Source organism: Bos indicus, chromosome 2, assembly GCF_029378745.1.
Source record: "Bos indicus isolate NIAB-ARS_2022 breed Sahiwal x Tharparkar chromosome 2, NIAB-ARS_B.indTharparkar_mat_pri_1.0, whole genome shotgun sequence".
Lineage (NCBI taxonomy): Eukaryota > Metazoa > Chordata > Mammalia > Artiodactyla > Bovidae > Bos > Bos indicus.
Window position 1 is genome coordinate 13,081,767 of NC_091761.1, and position 18,078 is coordinate 13,099,844.

An 18,078-nucleotide genomic window follows, 5' to 3' on the forward strand; every position below is an offset into this window, starting at 1 on the left:
CTTTGAAAGGATAAATAAAATTGACAAACCATTAGCCAGACTCGTCAAGACACAAAGGGAGAAAAATCAAATCAATAAAATTAGAAATGAAAATGGAGAGATCACAACAGACAACACAGAAATACAAAGGATCATAAGAGATTACTATCAACAATTATATGCCAATAAAATGGACAACGTGGAAGAAATGGACAAATTCTTAGAAAAGTACAACTTTCCAAAACTGGACCAAGAAGAAATAGAAAATCTTAACAGACCCATCACAAGCACGGAAATTGAAACTATAATCAAAAATCTTCCAGCAAACAAAAGCCCAGGTCCAGACGGCTTCACAGCTGAATTCTACCAAAAATTTAGAGAAGAGCTAACACCTATCCTGCTCAAACTCTTCCAGAAAATTGCAGAGGAAGATAAACTTCCAAACTCATTCTATGAGACCACTATCACCCTAATACCAAAACCTGACAAAGATCCCACAAAAAAAAAAAAAAAAAAAAACTACAGGCCAATATCACTGATGAAGACAGATGCAAAAATCCTTAACAAAATTCTAGCAATCAGAATCCAACAACACATTAAAAAGATCATACACCATGACCAAGTGGGCTTTATCCCAGGGATGCAAGGATTCTTCAATATCCACAAATCAATCAATGTAATACACCACATTAACAAATTGAAAAAAAAAAACCATATGATTATCTCAATAGATGCAGAGAAAGCCTTTGACAAAATTCAACATCCATTTATGATAAGAACTCTCCAGAAAGCAGGAATAGAAGGAACATACCTCAACATAATAAAAGCCATATATGACAAACCCACAGCAAACATTATCCTCAATGGTGAAAAATTGAAAGCATTTCCTCTAAGGTCAGGAACAAGACAAGGGTGCCCACTTTCACCATTACTATTCAACATAGTTTTGGAAGTTTTGGCCACAGCAATCAGAGCAGAAAAAGAAATAAAAGGAATCCAAATTGGAAAAGAAGAAGTAAAACTCTCACTGTTTGCAGATGACATGATCCTCTACATAGAAAACCCTAAAGACTCCACCAGAAAATTACTAGAACTAATCAATGATTATAGTGAAGTTGCAGGATATAAAATCAACACACAGAAATCCCTTGCATTCCTATACACTAATAATGAGAAAACAGAAAGAGAAATTAAGGAAACAATTCCATTCACCATTGCAACGGAAAGAATAAAATACTTAGGAATATATCTACCTAAAGAAACTAAAGACCTATATATAGAAAACTATAAAACACTGGTGAAAGAAATCAAAGAGGACACTAATAGATGGAGAAATATACCATGTACATGGATTGGAAGAATCAATATAGTGAAAATGCAAAAACCCAAAGCAAGTTATAGATTCAATGCAATCCCTATGAAGCTACCAACGGTATTCTTCACAGAGCCAGAACAAATAATTTCACAATTTGTATGGAAATACAAAAAAACCTCAAATAGCCAAACAATCTTGAGAAAGAAGAATGGAACTGGAGGAATCAACCTACCTGACTTCAGGCTCTACTACAAAGCCACAGTTATCAAGACAGTATGGTACTGGCACAAAGACAGAAATATAGATCAATGGAACAAAATAGAAAGCCCAGAGATAAATCCACGCACATATGGACACCTTATCTTTGACAAAGGAGGCAAGAACATACAATGGATTAAAGACAATCTCTTTAACAAGTGGTGCTGGGAAATCTGGTCAACCACTTGTAAAGAATGAAACTAGAACACTTTCTAACACCATACACAAAAATAAACTCAAAATGGATTAAAGATCTAAACGTAAGACCAGAAACTATAAATCTCCTAGAGGAGAACATAGGCAAAACACTCTCTGACATACATCACAGCAGGATCCTCTATGACCCACCTCCCAGAATATTGGAAAGAAAAGCAAAAATAGACAAATGGGACCTAATTAAACTTAAAAGCTTCTGCACATCAAAGGAAACTATTAGCAAGGTGAAAAGACAGCCTTCAGAATGGGGGAAAATAATAGCAAATGAAGCAACTGACAAACAACTAATCTCAAAAATATACAAGCAACTCCTACAGCTCAACTCCAGAAAAATAAATGACCCAATCAAAAAATGGGCCAAAGAACTAATTAGACATTTCTCCAAAGAAGACATACAGATGGCTAACAAACACATGAAAAGATGCTCAGCATCACTCATTATCAGAGAAATGCAAATCAAAACCACTGTGAGGTACCATTTCACGCCAGTCAGAATGGCTGCAATCCAAAAGTCTACAAGCAATAAATGCTGGAGAGGGTGTGGAGAAAAGGGAACTGTCTTACACTGTTGGTGGGAATGCAAACTAGTACAGCCACTATGGAGAACAGTGTGGAGATTCCTTAAAAAACTGGAAATAGAACTGCCTTATGATCCAGCAATCCCACTCCTAGGCATACACACTGAGGAAACCAGAAGGGAAAGAGACACGTGTACCCCAATGTTCATCGCAGCACTGTTTATAATAGCCAGGACATGGAAGCAACCTAGATGTCCATCAGCAGATGAATGGATAAGAAAGCAGTGGTACATATACACAATGGAGTATTACTCAGCCATTAAAAAGAATACATTTGAATCAGTTCTAATGAGGTGGATGAAACTGGAACCTATTATACAGAGTGAAGTAAGCCAGAAAGAAAAACACCAATACAGTATACTAATGCATATATATGGAATTTAGAAAGATGATAACAATAACCCTGTGTACAAGACAGCAAAAGAGACACTGATGTATAGAACAGTCTTATGGACTCTGTGGGAGAGGGAGAGGGTGGGAAGATATGGGAGAATGGCATTGAAACATGTATAATATCATGTATGAAACGAGTCTCCAGTCCAGGTTCGATGCACGATACTGGATGCTTGGGGCTGGTGCACTGGGATGACCCAGAGGGATGGTATGGGGAGGGAGGAGGGAGGAGGGTTCAGGATGGGCAACACATGTATACCTGTCGTGGATTCATTTTGATATTTGGCAAAACTAATACAATATTATAAAGTTTAAAAATAAAATAAAATTAAAAAATAATAATAATAAAATAAAAACAAAAAAAAAGTGCAGTGTGAACCCTTAAAAAAGAAAAGAAAAGAAAAGAAAAAGACAAATATACTTCATGTTATCATTTATGTGTGGAATTTTTTTAAAAAATCAAACTCACAGAAACAAAGAATAGAAAAGTGGTTGCCAGGGGCTACAGGGCGGGAGAAATAGGGAGGAGAGATTGGTAAAAGGGTACAGGCTTTCAGTTGCACGGTGAATAAGGTCTCAGGATCTAGTATAAATCGTGGTGACTATTGTTGACAGCACTGTATTGTATAATTGAAATTTGCTAAGAAAGTAGAACTTAACTCTTCTCACACATACACACACACACACAAAAAAAACAATATAAGTATGTAAGGTAATGGGTGCGTAAGTTAATTAGATGGGGGGAATCCTTTCACATTGTATACATAAATCAAATCACCATGATGTATACTTCTGTCTTATGATGGTACTTGTTAACTGTACCCTATTGAAGCTAATTTTTAAAGCCTCTAAACCAACAGATTCAATGTGATCTCCCGGACACATACGCGAAAAATAATGATAGCGGTTTTGGGAAGTATAAAAATGATACTAACTTCCTCATCCCACTTTTTATCTAAATAAACAATAAAATATATAGTATAGGAAAGACTAAACATTTTCTCAAAGGTCATAAAATAATAATATTTATTATAATGTTTAATAATGTTAATAAATAGATTTTAATTATTATTAAAATTTATCTTAATTTTCACATTTTAATTTAATATTTAAAAATAATGCTTCATTATCTGTTGCAATTATGACTTTAAGTACTGTATAATTATGTTTAATACTTACATATACATATAAACACACACATATACCCACACCACTCAATTACTAGAAACTCTTTTCAAATAAAGTTTCAAATAAAATAGGTACACGTACTAGAGAAAAGAAGAGACTGAAATCCAGGAATAGAAAGAATATAATAAAATCAATCAACAAAAGCATAAATCTTATTGTGGTGCCCAGCAAGTACCGAAATACAGTAGAATTATATAGTGGGAAGAATTTACTGGATTGCTTGATTTTTTTTTTCCGCTAAGGAATCAGCAAATAGTATTGACTAGGATACTGATTACATGTGGTTATAAGTACAGGTTGAGAGTTACATTCTTCACTGGTGGGAAGTGGCAGCTTATCCTCTTAGTTGGCTAACTCCAAGTAGAAATCATTAAAGCAACCTTATCTCCCTCAGGGATCTCCACCCTCTGCCTCAGTCAGTGCACTTCAGTTTTTACAGCATCATTTGTTTCTCTGGCATCTCAATTTTCCTCTCCATAGACCCATGAGATTTAATCACACATGCAGCAAAAACCTTACGTTCTATTTCCTCTTTTTCAAGGGCTACAATTTTGCATCTGTGCTGCCTGCCCACACCACCACAGATTTAATTTAGTTGTCCAACTCATCAAAATTTCAGACATATCTGTGCCTTCTGTCTCGACGATCTTCGTACTCCTTCTCTCTTCCCAACAGCCAAAGCTCACCATGGACCTGGTTCTCTAGCCACACAGCACTGTCCATTTTATCCTGGGCATTTTCTCATCATTTCTCCTTGTTTGGAAAATGTTGTTTCTCTACATGTTTCCAATTGTTGTCCCCTGTTACATTTATAGCCTCACTTAATGGAGATTAAAACAACAAAAGCAAAATGGTGCTGAAATCAACAACCTGAATTAATGAAAACTCCCCAGAAGAACAGATGGCTGTCTCAGCTCTAATTTTAATAAATATCATAATTCACAGATTCTCTTCTGCCTATAAGAAAAAGGGTTGTATTTCAGTTGGGTCCAAATGGAAAACACACAGTTCAGGTTAGTATATGCTCAGGTTCACGTTTAAGGAGTCAGATTGAGGGTTTTCATAGGCTTATTACTACTCCTTTTTTTCTCATTATATTTTCCCTAGGAAAATTCCATCAAATGAATTTTTTTTAATCCAACCAGTGGGAAAAGAGGTGAGCAAGGCAAGATTTCCAATTTGTCAGAACTAAAACAAATAGGTATTTTATGCAATATTTCATACTCAGTTCACTGCACACTGGAATGTCCTTTAGCCTTGGACTGCCTCTAAGTGCATTTCCCTCAGGTGTTTAAGGAAGCTGGGATGACTATTTTAATCCTGCTCATACACTGATAGACTGCTTGGAACTATGGACAGAGGTTCATAACACGGTAGAGGAGATTATGACCAAAACCAACCCCAAGAAAAAGAAATGCAAGAAGGCAAAGTTGTCTGAGGAGGTCTTACAAATAGCTGAGAAAAGAAGAGAAACAAAAGGCAAAGAAGATAGGGAAAGATATAACCAACTGAGTACAGAGTTCCAGAGAATAGCAAGGAAAGATAGGAAAGCCTTCTTAAGTGAACAATGTAGAAAAGTAGAGGGAAACAATGGGATGGGAAAGACTAGAGATCTCTTCAAGAAAATTAGAGATACCAAGGGAACATTTCATGCAAAAATGGGCTCAATAAAAGACAGAAACAGCAAGGACCTAACAGAAGCAGAAGATATTAAGAAGAGGTGTCAAGAATTCAGAGAAGAACTATACAAAAAAGATCTTAATGACCCAGATAACCATGATGGTATAGTCACCAACCTAGAGCCAGGCTCCCTGGTATGTGAAGTCAATCGGGCCTTAGGAAGCATCACTACAAACAAAGCTAGTGGAGATGATGGACTTCCAACTGAGATATTTCAAATCCTAAAAGATGATGCTGTTAAAGTATTGCACTCAATATGCTAGCAAATTTGGAAAACTCAGCAATGGTCACGGACCCAGAAAAGGTCAGTTTTCCTTTCAATCCCAAAGAAGTCTAATGCTAAAGAAAGTTCAAACTACAGCACAACTGTGCTCATTTCACATGTTATCAAGGTAATACTCAAAATCCTTCAAGCTAGGCTTCAACACAGTGGAGAAGGTACATGAACCAAGAAATTTCCAGATGTACAAGTTGGATTTAGAAAAGGCAGAGGAACCAGAGATCAAATTGCCAACATCCACTGGATCATAGAAAAAGCAAGATAATTCCAGAAAAACATCGAATTTTGCTTCATTGACTACACTAGAGCCTTTGACTGTGTGGATCACAACAAACTGTGGAAAATTCTTAAAGAGATGGGACTACCAGACTACCTTACCTGCCTATATGCAGGTCAAGAAGCAATAGTTAGAACCAGACATGGAACAATGAACTGGCTCAAAATTGGGAAAGGAGTATGTGAACACTGTATATTGTCATCTTGTTTATTTAACCTATATGCAGAGTACCTCAGGAAAAATACCAGGTTGGATGAATCACTAGCAGGAATCAAGATTGCTGGCAGAAATATCAACAACCTCAGATGTGCAGATAATACCACTCTAATGGCAGAAAGCAAAGAGGAACTAAAGAGCATCTTGATGAAGGTGAAAGAGGAGAGTTAAAAGCTAACTTAAAACTCAACTTTCAAAACTAAGATCATGGCATCTGGTCCCATCATTTCATGGCAAATAAAAGGGGAAAAAGTGGAAGCAATGACAGATTTTATTTTCTTGGGCTCCAAAATCACTATGGACAGTGACTGCAGCCACCAAATTAAAACACACTTGTTCCTTGCAAGAATAGCTATGAAAAATCTAAACAGCATATTAAAAAGCAGAGACATCACTTTGCCGACAAAGTCCGTAAAGTCAAAGCTATGGTTTTTCCTGTAGTCATGTATGGATATGAGAGTTTGGCCATAAAGAAGGCTGAGTGCAGAAGAATTGATATTTTCGAACTCTAATGCTAGAGAAGACTCTTGAGAGTCCCTTGGAAAGCAAGGAAATCAGTCAATCCTAAAGGAAATCAACTCTGAGTATTCATTGGAAGGACTGGTGCTGAATCTGAAGCTCTAATACTTTGGTCACTTGTTACGAATAGCTGCTGCTGCTGCTGCTGCTGCTGCTGCTAAGTCACTTCAGTTGTGTCCGACTCTGTGTGACCCCATAGACAGCAGCCCAACAGGCTCCCCCGTCCATGGGATTCTCCAGGCAAGAACACTGGAGTGGGTTGCCATTTCCTTCTCCAACGCATGCAAGGGAAAAGTGAAAGTGAAGTTGCTCAGTAGTGTCCGACCTTCAGCGACCCCATGGACTGCAGCTTTCCAGGTTCCTCCATCCACAGGATTTTCCAGGCAAGAGTACTGGAGTGGGGTGCCATTGCCTTCTGATACGAAGAACTGACTCATTAGAAAAGGGCTTCATGCTGGGAAAGATTGAGGGCAAGAGGAGAAGGGGAGGACAGAGGATGAGATGGTTGGATGGCATCATTGACTCAATGGAAATGAGTTTGCACAAACTCCAGCAGATAGAGTAAGACAGGGAAGAGTGTCATAAAGAAGCGGACATGACTCAGCAACTATAAAAACAATACACTGACCAAATCCTTCATGGTGATGTCCGCCCCTGTTGACTAGCAGTAACTTTCATAAGACTAGCAGAAACCTTCTGCAAGGTTCATGTCCCCCTTCACCAAAACCACATATATTCTGACCTTCCCCCCTACCTCTTCAGACCAGTTTCTCAGAGCTATCTGGGGTGCTGTCTTCCAGGCTATAGCCCTGATTTTGCCCCAGATAAAACTTGACTCACAACTCTCACACTGTGCAGTTTTTTTAAGTCAATACACTGCCTTTAATAAATCCTCATGATTAAAAGGGCCAGTTGAATCATGAAAAAATGATACCTTTACCAAGTAATGCTGATAATACCATGCCTCCTTTTCCTTAGAGGGATCATCTTAGCACTTAAAAAAAAGCTGAAAGCACATGGATATGTATATGTATTCTCATGGTTGGATGAGACCCTGAATAAATTAGATTATGTTTGATAGGAACTTAAATTTTAAGATTGTGATAAATTTTAAGGTTGTGATAGATCCTCATGTGCATAGAAACGGTGCTATAACTGAATAATCCAAGGATAAAACCAGAGAAAATACTTTTCTTCATATAGTAATTAACTCACATGGACCTGCAATGTCTCTGCCTAAACCGATATGCCTAAAAAAATAAATAAATAAATAAATAGATCCAGTGACATTAGAAAGTATGTTAAGAATTTTCAATAGAGTACTGCTTTATACAAAAGCTGTTCTGTGTGTGTGTGTGTGTGTGTGTGTGTGTGTGTGTTTGTGTGTTTAGTCACTCAGTCATGTCTGACTCTACGTGACCCCATGGACTGTAGCTCCCCAAGCTCCTCTATCCATGGAATTTTTCCAGGCAGGAAAACTGGAGTGGGTCACCATTTCCTACTCCAAGGAATCTTTCTGACTCAGGGCAATATAAATTCTCTCAGAGAGTAAAAGGGATGGAAGGTTTTTCTGACTCCTCCAGAATAGCTTCACTGACCTATTGTTTTTCAGTCTGTACATCTAGCCAACTCTTTACCAAACAACCAGAATGATACAGCAAGCTGTTAGAGCTGGTGAAAGGAATATTGAAACTCTTAACCTTCTTAGTATTTGTAAATTGTATACTTGTGTTATTCACTGGGAGCTTTAGTAAAAGAAAAGAATCACTTCCTTTGTGAGGTAGTTCACAGTTCTTTAAAAACACTCAAATTATCTCAAAGACTTGTTAAATTTCTGCAGTAAATGTGTTTTAGCAATAGCTGAATATAAATAGGACTTCCTTTAACACTAGCATTTTTCAGTAACTGAAGTCAAGTCTCTGTAAGGCAAAACATGTCAGCCTTCCAGTTCAAAGTGTCTCCAAAAACAAATCCTGTAGAGTTAAGGGTCAAAATCTCAATAGAAACATGTATATATTTCCATTTCTATCATGAATTAGAATTAATGATGTCCAGTAAATCTATATGCAGACTCACTACAATAAGACTATGCTGCTAAGTCGCTTCAGTCGTGTCAGACTCTGTGCGACCAACAGACGGCAGCCCACCAGGCTCCCCTGTCCCTGGGATTCTCCAGGCAAGAACACTGGAGTGGGTTACCATTTCCTTCTCCAATGCATGAAAGTGAAAGTGAAAGTGAAGTCACTCAGTCGTGTCTGACTCTTAGCGACCCCATGGACTGCAGCCTACCAGGCTCCTCCGTCCATGGGATTTTCCAGGCAAGAGTACTGAAGTGGGGTGCCATTGCCTTCTCCCACGATAAGACTATAGCTTTGTTAAAAAATGCATTTATATACTTGAATACTAAGGTTTCTCAGAAACAGGCGAGCCATGAGGTTGGAATTTACCTCACAATAATTTTTCAGATACTCAGAACTTACCTTTTTGCTGCTAATTTTTCTTTCCCCTGAGTCTTTTTTTATAAAAATAAATATAGAGCTTTACTTTCCCTTCTTTATTGCATAAAAGACATATACTATTAGTTATCTATTGCTACATAACCTAGTGCTATAAAACTTCACAATATGAAATAATATACATCTCACAGTCTCTGTGGGACCAGAATTCAGAAAAGGCATCACTAAGTGAATCCTCTGGTCCAGGGTTTGTCATGAGACTGCAATCACAGTGTTAGCCCACATGCTGGGCTGCAATCAAAAGGGAGCTCGGCTGAAGTCATCCCAGTGTTCAGGTGAAACAGGATCTACTAACTCACTCAGTGCCGGTGACGTGATTAGGTTTCTCCCAAGCTACTGAATTGATTGCCTCACATTATTGAAGGCTGTTCACCAGAGGCAGCCCAGATGGCTCTCTGCATCAAAACTAGCAGGTGAGGAGATCCAGGGAGACGGGATACCAGCAAGACAGAAGTCACAGCATTTTATGACAACATTCCCTCACTGTTGCTGTAAATGACCCTTGAGAAGCAAATCACAGTCTAGCTACACTCAAGGGGAGGGCTAGAATACCAGGAAGTAGGGGTCACTGGAAAACATATCAGAAGCTGCTGACACAACTATAATTATACTCTTTTTACACCTTTTTTTAACACAAAAATAAATTGCAGAAATTATTTGCTTTCAGTATAAAAAGCCTTTTTCGTGGTCACATAGTACTTTACTAGTTGCTGTATCATATTCAACCAACTTTTTGTAGCTGGGCATTTAGGTTATTTCCCACATTTTACTATTACACTTACACAATCAATAGTGCCTTCTATAGTTTAAATTCATATTTGTATAGATGTATCTTCAAAGTAAATCTCTAGATATGATCATAGGTAAATGCATGTTTAACTTTATTAGATATTACAAAATTCCCCTCTGTAGGGATTATAATATTTTGCCTTCACATCAATAGGACAATATATGTCTCCCCACAACCTTACCAAATTATATTGTCAAGCGTTTATGCTTTTGCTAGTCTTTCAATCATTCCATATATTTGAGCTACTAGATATCTTTTTCTGTGAACTATTTATATCTTTTTTTCTCTCAGGTTTTGGCCTTTTATCCTCTTTTTATGATCCCTCTTATATATTAAGAAAATCAGTTCACTGTCTATTATATGTTGCAGATATTTTCTCCCAATTGGTCATTTGTCTTTTGACTTTGCTGATAATTTTTTCCCCATGCAAAAGTTTCATGTGGTCAAATTTACCAATCTTTAATTTTATTACCTCTGAACTTTAAGTCATAAACAGAAAAGTTCTCCCACACCAGAATTATAAGAAAATGCACTGATATTGTCTCAAAGAACACAAATAGTTTCATTTTTTAATATTTAAATCTCTTATCCATTTGCAGTTTATTCTAGTGTTTTTATGAAAAGCACAGATCCAATTTTATCATTTTTGAAATGGCCAGTCTGTTTTCTCAACACCGTTTATTTTAAAAGTCTATCTTTTCCACAGAGAATTTAGATGTCATCTTTACTAGGTAACAAATTTCAACATGCGTTAGATCTATTCTTGGAATTTCCGTTCTTTCCATTAGACTTTCTAATCAAGCCCTAGTACCACACTGCTTCCCTGGGGGCTCAGCTGGTAAAGAATCTGCCTGCAATGTGGGAAATCTGGGTTTAATTCCTGGGTTGGGGAGATCCCCTGGAGAAGGGAATGGAGAATTCCATGGACTGTACAGTCCATGGGGTTGCAAAAAGCTGGACATGACTGAATGACTTTCACTAGAGTACCACAATAGTTTAATTGTAGCAGTTTTATAGTATGTTTTAATATCCCCCCCCATTGCTGTTTTTTTTAGAGCTTTTCTAGTTTCTTCTTCATGATTTTTTTTATATCAACTTTATTACCAACTTGTCTAACTCCAAAAGAAAAAGAAACTTGTTGACCTTGTTATTGGGATCATGCTGAATTGACATCCCTATAAGGTGGAGTTTGCCCATCTCAGAACAGAGCATGTCATTTCACTGTTCAAGCATTCAAAGTCCTACTCATACAGCCCTTTCACGTTTCTTAAGGTCATTCCTACTTCACGCTGCATTGCACATAGGCTCCCCTCTTTCATCAAACCTTCTAACCAAAACACATAAACTGTTGTTTTTTGTACCTTAAGTTTACATCTTATTACAATGTTATCAGTATATCCCAAACCGCATAAGCACATTGTGCCTCCATAATCGGAGTAAATGGGAATTTGAGAGATTTCAAGGTCACCCACAATTTATTACCTAACCTAATGAAATTCTAGTAGCTTTTAAAATCCTGGTTAAAGAATTTATTACTGCTGGTTTTAAGGGTGAAGAAAATTTAATGATTACAATGTTTTGAAATGTTCCAGTTAAAACATAAAGAGTAAGGGAAATACTGGTTTTATTACACAGCTTAAATCAGTTTTTAAACTGATTTAGAACCAAAATGAATGAATGTTCACGCTTCAGATAGTGCAATGCCAAGATTACTACTACCTCAGACACCATATTAAAAAAAATTAAAGTTCACACTTACTGAGTGAACAAACAGATGGATAAATACTAACAGGCACTAGGCCACATTTATCCATTGGAGTAATGAATGCCACCTCATTTTCATTTGGTCAAGAAGAAAAATCTAAGCAGTTTCGATCTACAAACATCAATATTTCTTACTGATAAATGAAATAAAATCAGAAAAGCAAACAACTTTTATTGATGGTTTTCCCTTTAACTACTAAATCTGCTTTCTGACAGGCAATGAAATAATAACACATAATATCAGAATCAAATTTTGTAATCACCAACAGGAACTCTCTGGAACCTAAATGAAGATGAAGCCCCCACACATGGGATGTACTTGAAATTTTAAACAGTAAAATGAGGTCATCTCAAATAGCTATTTTTAGCCTAAACACATAAGCCAAAGAACACTAAATACAAATCAATTAAGTTGTCAGAAAATCTCTTCAACTCCAGCCCTTTAATGTGAAAACTATGCCACGCAAAATTGCTAAGGTTAAAACTGCAACACCATTTTAGAAAGGATTTAATTTTTTTAATGCACACAGAAAGGAAAACTTTCAGTTGAAGTAAATGTCCTTGAGTTCTTTATGTAAACAAATTTTGAATGTCGTAATGAGAAAGAACCTATTAGAACTATAGCTCACCGAAGGCAATAGCACCCCACTTCAGTACTCTTACCTGGAAAAGCCCATGGACGGAGGAGCCTGGTAGGCTGCAGTCCATGGGGTCTCGAAGAGTCGGACACGACTGAGCGACTTCACTTTCACTTTTCCCTTGCATGCATTGGAGAAGGAAATGGCAACCCACTCCAGTGTTCTTGCCTGGAGAATCCCAGGGACGGCGGGGCCTGGTGGGCTGCCGTCTATGGGGTCACACAGAGTCGGACACGACTGAAGCGACTTAGCAGCAGCAGCAGCAACATTAAAATAATCAAATTGCAAAGATGCCTTCCCCCTCACCTAATTCTACATTCACCTTTCACTTTATATTCAACAGTCAATCCCAAGGCATTTCACCCCATCTTCCTGAAAAGCACTTTAATATTCCTTTCCTTCTGTAATAATAACTTAATAAGAGTGTGTAATTTTGCCTCACTTTTCTTTCTTTGAGAGTTTTTTTAGGGAATAACAATAAGTGAAGCTTTTGATATTTAGTAGAATTTGGCCACAGCTTTATTAAACTTCACTGAACTCCATCAAGTTCATTTTTATATAAGGCTGAATATCTTAACAACTCAAAAACCAATTCAAACCATTCGTGAGGCTATACAGTTCCAGTGGGTTTAAGTATAGTCTTTAGAACAGACCAGAATCAGAAAATATTAGTTACGTAAAATTTTTAAAAGATTCTATAAAACCACAAAAAAATTGAACTATAAATATTATTAAGAACACATGATATTTAAAAGGTAAGGAGAAACTGACTGATAGCATTCCAGTTCAAGATAAAGCTTCCAATCTGTTCTCTTTCACAGCCAAACAAACCTATCTCCATTATGGAAGATCCATCATTCCAAAATTTCAAACAGCCCTTTTTCCCCCTAATCAGAAGTCTGTACAACAGTGAAAAACATATCTGACAAAACAGGCCTCTTGTCATTTATTGCTGTTTACCCTTGAATGCATTTCACAGCTTGAATAAGTCTTTGTTTTACCAACTCTAACCCAACAAAAAAAGCTCACTTGTCAACCTACATAGAAAATAACTCAAATTGTTTCTTTACAACTCGAGATTATAGAGTGGTGGTAACCCTTTCATCCAGAGTACCTCAGCAATGCCAATTTATTTCTGACTTTCACATTTTAAAGCATCCAAATCAGATGGTTTGGTAACTCTCAAATAAAATTTTCTAGTAAGCATTTAAAAAATAAGAGTCAAAAAGTGGTTCTTTGTCACCAAGGTCATGCAGAAAAATGTAGGAGTAACCAACTGCTCAATGAGTAAGTGCATTTACATTAAAGGTTAATATATTCAGTCTTTCAGTTCAAGAATAAACCATCTGGTTTCAAACGCAGAGTTGAAATGAGTCTATAAAAAGGTAAGAATTCTTGAAAACAGTTCAGAAATATACATCCTGTAACTTCAAATATTCACTACTTCTTTTAAAAAAAAAATTATGATTTATATTCAAACCTACCAAATGAACATCTGCCCTCTACACATCACTGACACACAGGTGAGTAGGGTATTACTATCTCTAGACTTCAATCTACCAAGAGTTGTCATTTTAACATGTCAGTACAGCAGTCAGGTAGACCTATGCCTGACCTATGCAAATATATTCTTCATCTATCATCTTCGCTCTATCCCTGGGCATCTCCCTCTCCATCTTGTGGGCACAGGGCCATGCAGGGCTGTGGCCGGAGACGTAGGAACCAGTGGCCTCATCTTCATGACACCCCTGAGAAGCATTGCCATTTTTTGATTTCTCAGCAATCACTTGCTACCCCTCCAATACCTCTGTTAGAGTGTCTACCAAATGGAATAAACCACTTTGAGAACCTTGTGGAAACTCACCAAATAACTTCAAACAAGGTCCAAAATTAAACATTAAACCACAATCCTTTGGTGCCCCAAAGTCCTTTGTATCAGTTATCTATTGCAATTTAGCAAACCACCCCAAAACTTAGGCCTCAAAATAGCAATTTATGGCATCTCACAATTCTGAAGTTACTTCTTCTATTCCATATGGTGTTGGTTAGGGTCCCTCCCACAGCTACATTTATTTGGTAGCTGAGCAGGAACTGGATCATCCAAGAAAACCTCATTCGTATAGCTAGGAATTGGTCCTGACTGTCAGCTGGACAACTCAGTTTTTCTTCATGTGGTATCTTTCTCCATATGGTGACTCATCTTCCAGGGCCTCTCCACCTTGGTTCTTCTCACTGGCAGGATGGCCTGGATTTCCCTATATTGTGGCAGCTGGAATCCAAAAAGAACAAGAGCAAAACTGCCACTCCCTCAAAACTAGGCCCAGAGCTGGCTCAGCATCACTTTTTTGTCTTTAGTATTCTACTGGTTAGAACAAGTCACAAGGCCAGCCCAACTCAAGATGGGTGGGGTGTTTGGGAGATAGGCTGCAACTCTGGTAGGAGTGGAATGCATACACAGGAAAAGGAGGAATTGTTGTGCAGCTATTTTGGGAGACTATCTACCACATCTTAAGCACAATTTGCATGAAAATACCTCTAAAGAAGAGGAAAAGGGGTCCTTAAATAATAGGGCAACATATGCTCACTTGACTCTTTGCTTGTACAGGAAACACATTAAATGACACAAGGAAGAAATGTCAAGAAAAGTCTACTTTTACTGGAGTGGGTAGCCATTCCCTTCTCCAGGAGATCTTCTCGACCCAGGGATCGAACCTGGGCCTCCTGCATTGCAGGCGGACTCTTTACCATCTGAGCCACCAGAGAAGCCCATGATATTTAAAAATCAGGACAGTGTGACATGCTTCTTTTATTCTTAATATTACTCAGTTCCATGATTACTAAAAATTGCTAAAAAAAAAAAAAAAAATACCACCGCATTAACTAATGAGAGCTACATGACTCTACCAGACCTCTCCCAGCGTGGCTTGCTTTCAATGGCAGTCAGTCATATTCTGTTGCAGTAAACACAGAGGTCCAGGAATTAGAACAGTCCTATGAAAGGGAGTCAGAGCACCTTTCCCAAAACCACAAATTAGATAGGAGCATCTATTACTACATCAGTAGCCATGTTAATATTTAGTTAATACTTACACTGTTTTCATCCTTCAGTAATTACTTAAGCCTTGCCAGGCTGTAGTCATGTTTGGAAAGAAAACAATACTGTGGTATCAATTCCTACTTCTGAGTGCCATTTCAAAATTACACCCAACGTATGAAATTATTGGGCTTCCCAGGTGGTGCTAGTGGCAAAAAACCCACCTGCCAATGCAGGAGACCTAAGAGTCATCAGCTGATCCCTGGGTTGGGAAGATCCCCTGGAAGAGGAAATAGCAGCCCACTCTAGTATTCTTGCCTGGAGAATCCCATGGATAGAGGAGTCTGATGGGCTACAGTCCATGGGGTCACAAAGAATCAAAGTGAAGTGACTTATTGCTTCCCCCAATAACCCCCTTTCTGATGGCCAGGAGATAGAAGGAAAATTGAAATTAAAAAAATTGAAAACTGAAATAAAAAAGGAGAGCTCCCTAGAAGAAGAATAAGAAGTTATGTGCTTTCCTATACACAAAAGCCTCAGCTAGCCTCAATGGCCTTTCTCTTCAAAAGAGTCAACAGTAATTGGACTATGGTGAGTTATTTTTTGGAAATCATATGGAGTGATGGAAATGCCATCAAATGAGACAGAGAAGACTGGAGCAGAAGCAGGTTTGGAAGGAAAGAGTTTTGAACATGTCTAATCTGAGATGCTTGTTAGACATCTAAGTGGAGAAGTAAAGTCAGCTGTTAAATACTGATGTCAGTAGCTCAGGCTCTGGGCTGGAGATATAAATTTGGAATTTGTTGGCACCTACTCAGAGAAGGCAATGGCACCCCACTCCAGTACTCTTGCCTGGAAAATCCCATGGACGGAGGAGCCTGGTAGGCTGCAGTCCATGGGGTCGTGAAGAGTCGGACACAACTGAGTGATTTCACTTTCACTTTTCACTTTCATGCATTGGAGGAGGAAATGGCAACCCACTCCAGTGTTCTTGCCTGGAGAATCCTAGGGACAGGGGAGCCTGGTGGGCTGCCATCTATGGGGTTGCACAGAGTCAGACACGACTGATGCGACTTAGCGGCAGCAGCAGCACTTGGTATATCAGCTATGAGAATGGATACAACCACCAAGGGAGTGAGTGTGTTGGAATACTTCAGCAATCGGAGGGAAGGGAGAAAAAGGAGCAACAGTTAATGAGACTGAGAACTGGCCAGTGTGCCCAGATGAAAACCACAGAACCATGTGAAGAAAGGGCATCAAGGAAGGGGGGTGAGCACTCATGTCATATGCCCTCAAAGGTCACGTGAGACGAAGACTGAGAAATGACCATTAAAAGCAAAGCAAAAAACGGAACGCATTATTTCACAAGCACAATGTCAAACTGCCCTGTGAGACAGCATGTAATCATGCTCTAATAACCACATAAATTTAAATTTTCTAGTCCCGTACTCTTCTACTTAAGTTTAAAGGAAAAACTATTAAGTAAACTGGTTTTCTGTCAGACATAAGTAAAAACTTTATTTTTTGATTCTCAAAATCAACATGGCATGACCATATGCCTTATGCTTAGTTACCTCAATAACAGCGTTTCCAGCAGTGCAGGACACAGCCTGTTGTTAAGATCATACCCGAGGCACCAGTGCCATCTGTTTGAAGTCTCCTTTTCCCGTCTTCCTTATCTACAGAAAATAATCTGAACAAAAGAAAAAATATCAAAGATAATACAAGTCAAAAGCTCACCATAAACTGTAAGAGCAACACTTACAGTTTGCAACATCCCAAAGATTAAAATAAAAGTTTCACTGAGGAAAAAACTTAACTGTTTTGAGTTCTTATGTTTAAGTATCTTTTTCCCCCAATCATATAACAAGGCAAATATGAAGATCTTGCATAAGGAATCAGACACTCTCAGGAAAGAACTTTACCCACTGTCTGACACCTATGTGTTACATAGGGCAAGTAAACAGCATAAATGCTAAGAATGTTACTGTTACATTAACAGGGCTTCGAGGATGCTGGACTCTTAAAATGCTATAGTAACTCATTTTTCTCAGAAGAGGGAAAAAAAAGAAAGAAAAAAAGGAAGAGATCAAAATAATAAACTCCCTAGATCACCCCACTCCAGTACTCTTGCCTGGAAAACCCCATGGACGGAGGAGCCTGGTAGGCTGCAGTCCATGGGGTCTCGAAGAGTCGGACACGACTGAGCGACTTCACTTTGACTTTTCCCTTTCATGCATTGGAGAAGGAAATGGCAACCCACTCCAGTGTTCTTGCCTGGAGAATCCCAGGGACGGGGAAGCCTGTTGGGCTGCTGTCTATGGGGTCCCACAGAGTCGGACACGACTGAAGCGACTTAGCAGCAGCAGCAGCAGCAGCATTTCATCACATTTCCCTTGATGCCATGATTTCCTTCAAGTCCATGACACTATTATCT

At 38.3% G+C, this 18,078-nt stretch overlaps 1 long non-coding RNA gene across 1 annotated transcript in view; it reads right to left on the reverse strand.

The window, feature by feature from the left end:
- LOC139186896 (uncharacterized) overlaps positions 1-17,328 on the reverse strand; it is a 480,041-nt gene extending 462,713 nt beyond the window's left edge. The window contains exon 1 of the long non-coding RNA XR_011570576.1: positions 17,216-17,328. This is a non-coding gene — a long non-coding RNA (uncharacterized lncRNA). The remainder of the gene's footprint in view (positions 1-17,215) is intronic.
- Positions 17,329-18,078: the final 750 nt, after the last annotated feature.